Consider the following 13274-nt stretch of genomic DNA (forward strand, 5'->3'; position numbering starts at 1 on the left):
ATAGTTCATCCAAGCTCAGTCTCAGGGAGTCCCTATTTTAGGCCCCATCATGAAAGCCCAAGCAGAAAACTTTGACCAATTGCTAAATGGCCAAGAGTCTATGTTCAAGGCCAGTAACAGATGTCTCATCAAATTTAAGAAGGGGCATGCCATCAGTCATGTCTTAGGGGAGCTCCTTTTGGCTGACAAGGATGCAGCACATTCTTACCCAGAAGAACTTTAAAAAACTGCTGGAAGAAGGAGGGTACACTGAGGATCAAGTGTACAACTGTGATGAAACAGGACTGTGTTTCAAAATTGTTACCTGATTGCATACTAGCAGCCAAGGATAATGTTCAGAAATGGGAAGGCTTTATGCAAAGGAAGGACAGAGTGGTCATTCATTTTTGTGCGAATAAATATGGCAGTTACAAAAGAGAGAAGGTGTGAAGAGTTAGAAGGTGCTTAAAGTCTGGAAACAGTATGTAAATTCCAGGAAGCCCTTGACACACTGCACTGTTTCACTCTGCTGAAATAACACTACTCCAAGAAGAGTGCTGGAGAGACTTTGTTGTGAACATTGTGCTCCTGTTTGATGTGATTTAGAAGATTTTCATGATTTACAAGGATTATAGTTTGAACCTTTAAGGACAATATCTAAGACACAAGTGGAAGATTTGAAATTGAGGAAACAACAATTGGGGAGTATGTACACAGTTTGTGGATATATAGAAATGTGTCCACACAAGGTTTATGTGAAAGAGTGGTGAAGTGAAGGGTGTGACTGGGCGAGTTCCGGAACTTGCATAGCATAAGTTGTTTTATATGATATATGTATTGTAATAAAAGAAATTAAATATTTTAAAGGAAGAACGTTTTTTGTGATATAGTTATAAAGTAAAGCCACTGATGATTGGGAAGTCCAAATCATCCAGGTGTTTTTTCCCCACGTAAATATGAAATCTTTATCTTTTGAATATACAAACAGCTTGGTTGAACTCTTCAGTCTTTACAGACTAGTTCCATAAGTCCTTTGTTCCAGCTGTTAGAGCTCATCTATGTAAGCTTAAACAAGAGAAAAAGGCCCTTCTTCTAGATAACTGCTCAGCACATCATCCAGCAGAAGAGCTTGTAAGCCATGATGGTAAAACAAAGTGCCTTATCTACCAAAGAATACGGCTTCAGAGATCCAACCCCAGGACCAGGGCATTATTTTTGTCTTTAAAACAAACTACCGACATGAGTTGATTAAGAGGATGGTGGTAGATAACACTGCCACAGTTGATGCAGTGCTGGCATCACTGAACCTGAAAGATGTTTGCCACCTTGGTGGAAAGACTTGAGATGCTATCTCAGCAACTTGCATTGAGCGATATTGGATGAAGAGGTTTCCCTTCACCGACAATTGATGAGGAAGATGCCTATGAGGAGGCTTTTTTTGTTGTTGTTTTCTCCAGAGAACATGCAGTTAGCTGAAGAGGCATTTTAAAAAAAAGTTGAGCATGTGCACATTGATATCCTGAATTGGGTTTCAATTGATTAATGAGTGCCCCACTTACAAGCATGTGACTGATGAAGAAACTGTGGCAAATGTTCAGCCATTGGAAGACAACTCTGATGATGAGGAAGATGATGATGCTCCTCCTGCTCCTCCACCACCAGAGGTTGCTAAATCATATTTGTATTCACATTTGTGGGGGGTGGGATGGGGTCAGTGACCACTGGGGGGGTATTGGGGTAACCTCTGATTTCCTCCAATTGTCATCTGGTCATTTAGGGCATCCTTTTGTGCCTTATTCGTTATAAAAACAGGTCTAGCTCAAAATGTCTTTAGTTTTAGTCCTGGATGGTTTGGTTTGTTCCATTATGGCTGAAAAACATCCAAGTGTTAGGAAAGCCCAGATCCTACCTTTAACACACCTCTGACATGCCCCCTTATGATTTGAACGCACTTCTGACAGACATCATAGGAAAAACGTATAAAAATTGTTTTTGAAAATACCAATTTGGACATTTTTGTTAGAAAAATGTCCATATGCAGATTTATACCACTTTTTGAATGTTTTTCTCTTTTGAAAATGAGCTCCATAGCCTCCCATAAGCTCAGTCAGTTAGCTTCACTTCCACTCAAAGCTCCTATATCTACTCACTCATTCACCATTGCTATTGATAACTCCTTGTCCACTCAACCAGTCAATCTCTTTGCCAGTGTTAACCGCTATATCCACGCTAGTCACTCAGGGGTCTTTTTACTAAGGTGCACCAAAAAATGGCCTGTGCTGGTGTAGATGCATGTATTGGATGTGCGCAAGTCTATTTTTCAGCGCACCTGCAAAAAAGGCCTTTTTTGGGCGGGGGGGGGGGGCTAAAATGGGCATGCGGCAAAATAAAAATTGGTGCATGCCCATTTGGGCCTGAGACCTTACCGCCACCCAGCTTACTTAGCGGTAAGGTCTCATGTGTTAACCGGGTGGTAATGGTCTACGTGCATACAGTGCCCGGTTAGTGCTGTGTGCCAGAATGTTTCCAGCGAGCTTAGTGGACACGCGTAAAAAATGAAATTATCGCCCAGGTCATGCGGTAGCCGGGTGGTAGTTCAAAACTGACACGTGTAGGACGAGTGTATGCACCTACGTGGTTTAGTAAAAGGGCCCCTCAAAGCCTACCCATGCATTGTTAGTAAATTGCACCATTTTGTAATGCTTAGAATATGCACTTTTCAACTTGCCATGGGTGCAAAATACCCATACACATTTGCCCCATACTTGCTGTGCTATTGCTGATATTCCCCTGACCTAAATCTAACCCTGGGAATGTTTGTTTCAGTACAGCTAAAAGTATACATATCATGGAACAATGTGCACACTTCAAGGCGCATCGGGAGAGGTCAATTTTCAGGCAGCCTATTTACATGAGTAAATTACTATTTGTGGCACACAGATTTTCTGGATTAAAATGCATACATATGTTTGAATTTTCAAAAGAATGCATGCAAATGCCAAACCCTCCCCAATTGTAGCCTCAAGAATGCCTCCTGACAGGATGTAAACTTATACGTATAGAGGCTGAGGGCATATATGTTTCCTCGCCAATTTTGTAACTGTTAATTTGTTACATTTACTGTAGTGATTTTTCAGAGCAAACAGACTTAAGCAGTTACCTTTTACCTGATAGCACTGAATATGGATGATCTCTGGTTAGAAGATAGCTATGTTCACCTCTACTACCTCAAATCTATCCTCCTTGTAACCAGTAATCTTTTGCCTGGACTTTATCATAAAGCATTTTTATTGATGACAGATGACAGCAGTACACAGACCTTGGAATCAGGTATACATTTCTGTAACAAGTTATGTCCAATAAAAAAAGGTATCATCTTATTTTCTTTTCCATGTTTTATTTTGTTTTATTTCTATTGATTACCTTTAAAAGTGGATTAACACAGCTACCACACCTCTCTACTGTAACAAACCAGTAATGCAAGACCGATAGTCGATTATCAACCAGTCATCAAATGTTTTTAAGATTGATGCCTTATCACTAATCTAGTTGTGAACAGCAACCCAACCACAATCTTGTAACCTCTCTTGTCCCTCCCTATCCTCCTATCTTTAACCCCTCCCCACCCCAAACCTATTTCCCTTTCATCTTAACCCTTGGTCTCCCCTTCAATAGATGTGTAGGTGAATACCATATTATACAAGACGTTATTTACCTCAGAAAGGGGGGCTTTGAACAATATATTACTAAAGTATAGAATATGTGAGGAGTGCGTGTTCTGAAAGCCTCCCATTAACTGGCAGCATCTCTAATCAATGTAATCCTTCCAAGCCCTCCAACACCCAATATTCAGTCCTCTCCCCATCCCATATATACTCCATATGGAACTGTAATATTGGCCCCTATGTTTTTTTTTTAATGCAAGCTACTAAAAATCTAATTGGTACTTTAGTAAAAATATAATATGCATATTAAGACATCAAATCAATGGTAATTTTCAAAGCTATTTCCCCACTGAAATATCTGGTTAACCTTCTATAATGATCCCCTTTTCCACAGTGAAATTTATCACTCAGGTACTTTAGCAGCACTTTTTAGTAACTTGCATAATAAATTTCAATTTGTGTTGATGTAGCCATGACATCATGCAATCCTAGCCGCATCAAGACAGAGAGAGTGGAAGCTAAGATGGACCTGCTCTTTTTTAAATGGCTACTCCTGAAAAAAAAAATAAAATCCCCAATCCTTGCTAGTTTACTGTAAATCACAGTCCACTTCCTCTGGTCCCCCCTGATTTAGATCACATCCCCCATGCCCCTCCTTTCTCTCCAGGCATAGATCACACACCCTTTACCTCAGATATCCCCCTATCATAGATTTAAACTATTTAATATATGGATTTGTAGCCTACCAGATTCCACAAGGTTCAATGTGGATAACCAAAAACATAGCTAAATACAGTAACAAGAAAAATGATTCTCAAAGATACATTTATTTATTGCATGTGTATCCCACATTTTTCCACTTTTTGCAGGCTCAATGTCACTTACATTATGCCATAGTGGCGATCGCCATTTCTGGTATGAGATATACAAAGTGGTATTGCATTAAGTACATAGATGGTAGAGTAAATCATAAATTAAATTAGATAATCAGTTCATTTCGGCGTGAGAAATAAGGTGGAAGTGTATTAGCGGTCATTAGTGACAGAGTTATTGAAGCAGTCAGGTGTAGAGAGTTCGGTATTGTCTAATTCTGGAAGAGTTTCATTGTCTGGTATTTAGGATGGATCATTGTGGTATGCCTTTTTGAACAAGTTGATTTTTAGTAATTTTTGGAAGATTGTTATGTCGTGCGTTGTTTTTAAGGCATTTAGTAATGCATTCCATAGTTGCGTGCTAATGTAAGAAAAGTCGGATGCGTATGTTGATTTATATTTAATTCCTTTGGGTAGTGATTCTGCATGTGTACCTGCTTTTTTGATGGGCCCTTATGTCAATAAATTCAATAATACATGAAGAAAGATTATCAAAGCCCTTAAAGAAGAAAGGGAAAAAAAATAAGTGAATTGCTCTTCAATACTTAATCAGTCCAAATCCCAATATCTAGTGAGGGAATTTTTTTTTTTAATATCAAAATCAATGGATCTGTAAGACAATGAGATTTTCTTGGCCCCCTTTGGTCAGGGTTATATAAGGAAATAGCACAGAGTCCACCTAGGTGGTCTTTACTGATGACTCTCATCATGATATGAACCAGGAAACAGATCATTATTAATTCTGTTTGGTCCTTCAGCAATAATATTATTGTTCACATTATTCTGCTGGAAGAGTAATTATGCTGGAATTAGGAAATACTGTTTTGCTACAGATGATGTCATTTTTCTCTTTGTGAACACAGTGAGTGATTTTAGGAATAGCCCACTGACTGTGGTGCCCCCCTGGGTTTGTTCCTCCCTCCAACTTTATTCCTTTTCTTTTTGCAACTGCTGGATTTTTTGATTAAAAAGTTTGGAGTTACATAACACTGTTTTGTGAGTGGTACCGTGTTGCATCTTCCTATAGAAAATAATCATGAGAGGGCTATAGATATTTTTGAATCGATGCTTCCATGCAGTGGAATGCTGGATGTGTAAGAACAAACTTGAACTCAGTGCTAGCAAAACAAAGGTTTTGTGAACCATCTTCTGCTCATCAGCTGGATTTACTGCAGATTCAGCAGAATCCAACTGAAGCTATAGACAAGTTAGGCCAGTGGCTGATTCACCTGTAGTTGGAAGGGTCTGAAGACCCTGAAACTCTGGGGTAAAACTTAAGATCTGGTGAACATATCAACTTTCCTTCCACTGACAATGTTCCCAAGAAACCATTACCATGCCTCTTTTATAGATGACAAACAAGCCGTCAGGTTGGGAAACTTTAAATTCCAAGGTCTTGGTTGAAAGATCCTAGTCTACTAATGATTTTTACCATAAGGTACTGCAGATCTACAAAATCTAATTGAAGATAGAACTTGACAGTGCTAATTAAAACTTAAATATTGTGTGGGTGGTCACGTGACCCTCACCAGTATGGACGCGTAGGGCTTTCTCTCTCACCGGCATCTTATTTTAACGAACTATAGCAGCCTGCATTCCTTCTACTTTTTTGTGGTTCTGGTACACCTGGTACGATGGCGTCAAAAACCAGCAGAAATGATGGATCACATCCTCTCTCTTCAGCCTCTAAGCAAAATAAATCTGACGTTTCCATGCCTGACAAGGCCCTTCTGGCGCCATTACCTCAGGAAAAAACGGAATGCCTTGCTGATGACATCAAGGCTTTACATGTTCTGATGCAACAAAATCTTACTGCTACCTCTGAAATCAGATCAGAGTTAGCTACAATTTCCACTCAGATTGTTCAGTTTAATGCTTGAGTCAAATTCCTGGAAGATTGCATGTCAGCTCACGACGTTTTTCAGTTGGAGGCAAACAGTAAGTTGAACAAAATTGATTTTCTCCAGTGGGAGATAGATGATCTCTCTAACCGCTTGAGACAGAATAATATTCGAGTGCTTGGGCTGCCTGAACAAGCCAAGGGGAAGGACATGATCATATTTGTAAAAAAGCTCCTCATAAAACTTGCGGCACTTCCAACCGACTTTATAATTGATATAGAACGTGCCTACCGAGTAGCACAGAGGCTTATTCCTGGGAAAGACTATCCGTGCCCTGTAATAGTTACATTTCTGCGCCATGACCAGATGATGTTAATCTTAAATGCTATTCGATCTAAATCTCCTGTGTTTCATAATGGGGCAAAACTTCTGGTTCCTGATTTCTCTAAAATCACTGCTAAAACGTGAAAGTTGTTCTTGTCAATGCGCCCTAAGTTGAAAGCTTTAGGAGCACAATATGGTCTTCTGTACCCTGCAGTTTTGCATGTAACATTTCAAAACACCACTAAGTACTACAATGACCCTGCTGATCTGCAGAAGTTTTTCGATGCTGTCTCTTGTGCTGCAAATTGATATTTTTAAAGCTGAACTGCAAATGTTTATTCTTCTCGTTTAAGATGTTGCTCTCACATTGCTGCTACATGAATATTTGTTGTAGTTCTAATGCTGGCTTAGGCCCTCTCCTGGTGTCTATACTGGTCTCATGTGCCCCGCAAGGGATTTTCTTATCTCTGCTTTTTTTTTCTCTCCTCGTTGGAGTATGTGCTTTCTACCCAATTGCTTTTGCTTCTTACTAAAATTTATTTTGTTATATTTCATGTTTTTTTTTCCTGGAGGATTTTCAACTTGCAAATTTTTTCCAACTCTCCTCATGCATTTGCTGCCTAATTTGGCATGTTACAATTGGCTGTATATTTCAAAGGCTCCAGAGATGAATCTGCGAATACTCTGCCTCAACGTGAAGGGAATTTCTAATCCCGCTAAAAGAAAAAATCTTATATTGTACCTGAGGGAAAAAAAGCGGATATTTGTTTTCTTCAAGAAACACACCTGGATGCGAAAGAAAGCTCCAAGCTTCTGGGTAAATGGTTTGATCAATGCTATGCTAGCCCAGCAAATGGTCGTAAAAATGGTGTTATTACTCTTTTTAGAAGCTCCATGCCTTTACAGCTGGTATCTCATGCTATTGATAAAGAAGGCAGATGGTCTCGGTTGGAAGGAATCCTTGAAAATAATCCCATATTACTTATCAATATATACAGTATGCTCCTAATGTTGATGATCCCAATTTTTTTCATAAAGTCAACACATCTGGTTTCAGTGTTCTCAACTGCCATGCTATAATTGGAGGTTATTTCAATTTTCCAATAGATCCTTATCTGGACAGGTCTTCCAATTGCAGGCCGGCTAAACTCAAAGTCAGGAGTAAACTAATTAATCTTATGTAATCCAAGAGATGGTCGGATTTATGGAGATTACTTCATCCAACATCTAGAGATTATTCCTTTTTCTCTGCTCCCCACCACAGATATTCAAGAATAGACTACTTTTTGGGCACCAAAGATTTGGTTCCTATGCTGTCTGCCGCAAAAATTCATGAAAAATCGATTTCAAACCACGCAGCAATATCGTGTGACTTCAACTGGTTTTCTAATAATTCCACACCCCCTTTTTGGAGACTTAACACCACTCTGTTATCGGATATTCTGTTTCTCCAGCATATCTCTAAAAAGTCTGCTGAGGTTTTTGATAACAACATGAATTCTGTCCCTCTATTCTCAACGGTTTGGGAATCTTTCAAGACTTGGCTGAGAGGTGAAATTATCAGCTACTCATCTCACCTACGTAAGTCCAATAATGCTAAAATTTCTACTCTCGAACAAGAAATTTGTCAACTTGAAATGTCATTATATATTTCATCATCTAAACCTATTCTTCAAAAGCTCAGGTCGCTCAAGATGCAATATAACTCCCTGTTGTCAAGCATCTCCAATGCAATTTCTTTCAAGCAAAATGCTGTATACTACTCAGAATCCAATAAAGCTGACAAACTGCTTGCATTTTATTTGAAAGGCAAGAGAATCAAATAGCGTATACCTGTCATTCGGTTATCCACAGGTTCCTCGTTGACCTCCTCCTCCCAAATTCTTGAGGTTTACGAATCCTTTTATACGTCTCTATATTCGTCAGAAACCACAGCTAATGACCTTGAAATCTCCAATTTTCTTTCATCATTGGACTTGCCTCATCTTTCAGAGCAACATATTAACCAACTTAATCAACCTATTTCTCACGAAGAGGTTGTCTCTGCAATCAAAAAACTTCCTCTAGCCAAAGCACCGGGTCCAGATGGTCTGCCAGTTGAGTTTTATAAATCCTTCTTGTGTTCTGAATCAACTCATCTCTTGACCTACTTTCATACTCTACTTGTGTCAACTTCATCTGGTTGTTTTTTGGATGCATTGTAGTTCTGTCTAAGCCCAATAGAGACTGTACCCTTGAACAAAACTCTCGGCCTATCTCTCTTTTAAATACAGACTACAAAATTTATGCAAAGATATTGTGTTGTTGAGTGGAAAATGTTATTCACACCCTAATTCATAGAGATCAGGCTGGTTTCATTAAATCCAAATATGGGGCTGATAATACTAGATTGTTATGTCATATTATTCACTTTGCTCAGTTAAAGGATTATCCTGTTTTATTTGTCTCTTTAGATGCTGAAAAAGCCTTTGACCAGGTAGAGTGGAATTACCTATTTAATGTTATTGAGCAATTTGGTTTTCCAAAGCTCTTTCTCCATATGTTGCATTTACTATATTTGTCACCTTCTGCATGAATTGTAGCTAATGGGGAATTTTCTAAATCATTTGTTTTGCATAAAGGTACCAGACAAGGCTGCCCTATTTCTCCATTTCACCCTCTTGGTGGCTATTTGTAAATCTAAAAATATATACGGCATCTCCTTGGGCAACGAAGAGTTTAAACTTTCAGCTTATACAGATGACATACTGCTATATCACACTAACCCACAAGCATCCATGAATGCTCTTATCAGCTTAATTTCTCAGTTCTCTAAGATCTCTGGATACAAAATTAATTGGGATAAAACAGAGTTGATACCTTTGAATGATGTTTGTGTTCCTTTATCTGTCCAAGGTTTTCCTCTACAATGGGTAACCTCTTCTATTTAGTACCTTGGCATTCTCTTCGATAGAGAGCGCTCAATTACTGTTAAAATTAATTCTGATATGCTTCTTGCAAAAATTGGGACCTCTCTATCAGCATGGTCCCCACTAAACTTAACTTGGTGGGGAAGATTGGACACTATCAAAATGATGTTAGAGCCCAAGATCACATATGTTTTAAGCACGATCCCTCTTCTACTTCCCAATTTCTTCTATAGAAGCCTGGTGAAATTGCTCTCTAACTTCCTATGGAATCTCAAGGTACCTAGAAGCGCTTTGTGTAAATTAAAACTGCCTAAATTGCTTGGTGGATTTCATTTTGCTGACCTTCAGCTGTATCATAGAGCTTTTATCATGCGTCAAGGCATGGAATGGATTGCTCCACTGTGCACTGCTACTCTTCCCAGATGGCTAGCGTTTGAGCAAGTTATCATTGACCCATTATTACACTCTCATCTAATTGGCATGCGTCTTCCTAAAAGTATTGTCTCAAATTCAATCATTAGTACTACTCATAAGTTACTGTCATCTTTTGTTAAGTCTTTAAGTATTCCCTGGTCCTCTACAGCATGTGTGCCTGTCTGGAACAACTCTAAATTTAAAATTGATAAAAAAGCAAGTATCGTGGTCTCATTGGCAACGCATAGGCATATGGACCCTTAATGATCTTATTGACTTTAAAAAGCAAACTTGCAAATCCTTTGCAGATATGAAAACTGAATTCTCGCTGCCTGATTCCCAATTTTATCAATGGCTACAGATTACCTCTATGCTGAGGACAGGTAGCTTGCAAATTCAGCATATGCCTCAAACTCCAGAATTTGCTGATATAAATTTATGGCTCCAGCATACAGCTGCTTCCCACATTTACAAGCATATCCCAAGTAAGCTTCCTTTTATATATACAGGTTTACGTAGATGCTGGGAGGAGGACATCCAACAAACCATTTCAGATAAGTTATGGGAACAGCTATGGAGTTCCTTAGTTAAGTGTTCTAAGTCTTCATCAATGTTGCAGTATTTATACTTTTTCATTCACAGATCATTGTGGATGCCTCTTAAATTACACACTATTGATTCCTCTAACTCTAGCTTATGTTGGTCTTGTCAATCTCAGCAAGATAATTTAAAGCACCTTATATTTGATTGTATGTGTATTCACAGTTATTGGAATGAATATGGTTATTATTGGTAGATGTATTCTGTTTTTCTGGTTGAATGTCCTATAAGCATGTGGTACTTAAAGACCAATGTTTTAAAGGTGTTCTTAAATCTAATGAATATACCCTTATTAATACCATGCTGTCTTTAGCTTTAAAAGTAATTTTCCTGCATTGGAAATCTTTATATAACGTTACTTACCATGAATGGTGGAATTTGTTGTTGCAAACTTACAAGTATGAAACTTATTTTGCTAAAAAGTCATCCTGTTTTGCTTTGCATGTGCAAAAATGGTCTCCATGTATCTTATTTTAAAGATGTTTAATGTAATATGCTGTGCTTGCTTATTTGCTGTATTGCATGCTATCTATGGCTTATGCGTGAAACACTCTTTGTCACATATCCTCCTTTCCCCCCTTCCTCTTCTTCTTTATTGCCTTTTAGACAACTATGTACAATGCACCTCGCTTCAAGACTATTGTTCATTGTCTTACCTGTGTATTGAAAATCAATAAAAATACTGAGACAAAAAAACATAAACATAAAACGTTAAAAGCTAAAAAAAACCAAAACAAAACAAAACTTAAATATTATGTGACAAGCATCTGGGACATTAGATCAAGTTTTATTGCATCAGCCCAGAGTAGGGTCCATATTGTGGAAGGAACTACAGTCTGTGGTCCCAGATTTAGTAATATCAGTACAATGGCTGGCCTGGCACGTGGCATGATAACACAGCAGAGATCAGTTCTGATGTGCTAGAAACCTAATGGAGCAGGAAGAAACTACAGGGCTCAAAACGCAGAACAAACAAAACCATAGTATGTGGGGGGGGGGGGGGGGGGGGGACTAAAACTAAAACTCCAACTAAAATATTCAATGGAAAATGTTATAAAATTAGGATAAAAACGAAATTAAATATTTTAAACAACAATGAAAGTCTGAAAGTAAAATCATGTTGAATATTACATACTGACCAGCATTATGGATTGGATGCTTGCTTTTAATAGATGAGATTGCTTGTTGCATATGATGAACAGCAGCTCCCTCTACTGGCAAGAGGCCAGAATTCCAAGGGACAGTTATATAACATAGCTATCATTTTTACACTGCAGGGATCCATAGGTTTTAGGATCCTTTATACTAAAAACTCACAAAAAAATAGCATGCATGCTAAAACTATTCATAAACAGCAGTGCACCATCTTTTTGCATACCTGTTAAAATATGATCTTTAGTGATCATGCCTATATAGGCATTCTAACATTTAAAAGATCATCCAAGGCATCTGTTCAATTTTAGGCCTTAGCAAGTCCATGCTAAATAGTGCATAGAGGAGATCATTCCATGCTTTTCAGTTACTCAGCATCTGACAATCCATACTTTTAATTTATACACACTATCGATACTGGTTTAGTATACGCAACAAAACCTTAGTGTTAAATAATTAATTAACTCTGGGCGCTTTGGTGCAAACTCTCTGGGTACTTTTATCCATAGCGGCCCCGATATTTAAAATGATTTAATTGGGAAGCAGAGGCTCCTGCTTGTTATAATCATACTGTCCACCCCAAATCCAGATATATAGCAGCACTTACCTAGATAGTGCTGCTGAATATCTGGGCAGATTGCTGCAGCACAAGGGGGTAATTCTCTATAGATTGCCTAAAGTTAGGCACTGGGACATTGTACACTAAATGCAAATTCTATATCAGCGATTGCCATTATAGAGCACTAGTGAAAGTCTGCAGTTAGGTGCCTGACTCTAGGCATGAGCATTTATGCTAGTTTGTTGGTGTAAATGCTTGTGATAAATAGACGAGTAAGTGCTTGTATTTTGTAATCCATGTGTGTAAGTGCTAGGCATACCCTAATCCATCTATGCTCTTCCCAGGTCCACACCCCCTTGCAGTTGTGCAATGGATTATGGGGCCATTTTTACAAAGTGATGGTAAACCCAATGCGAGCTTACCGAATACTAATCTGGAGCTATTTATTTATTTAGATGTTGCTCACACCTTTTTCAGTAGTAGCTCAAGGTGAGTTACATTCAGGTACTCTGGATATGTCTCTGTCCCAGGAGGGCTCACAATCTAAGTTTGGACTAGAGGCAATGGAGGGTTAAGTGACTTGCCCAAGATCACAAGGAGCAGCAGTGGGATTTGAACCGGCCACCTCTGGATTGCAAGACCAGTGCTCTAACCACTAGGCCGCTCCTCCACTCCATTGCTCCTCCGCTCCATATTGCTGACCCAACATGGGCATCAGTGGTAGTTCCAGCCCCAGCGCATGCCATTTCCCATGGTAGAACAAAATGGCCCATATTTTTTAGCACAGCGCTAGCCTGGCGGTAATTGAGCAGTGCTGCGTGCTACCCGGTTATCACTGGGTTAGTACAGAAACCCTTACTGCCACCTCAATGGGTGGTGGTAAGTACTTCCCCTAGCATGGCCACGCGGTAAGAGCAATCTTACTGCATGGCCATGACTATTTTCAGCCTTTTTTACCC

This window comes from Microcaecilia unicolor, chromosome 2 (genome assembly GCF_901765095.1).
Source record: "Microcaecilia unicolor chromosome 2, aMicUni1.1, whole genome shotgun sequence".
NCBI lineage: Eukaryota > Metazoa > Chordata > Amphibia > Gymnophiona > Siphonopidae > Microcaecilia > Microcaecilia unicolor.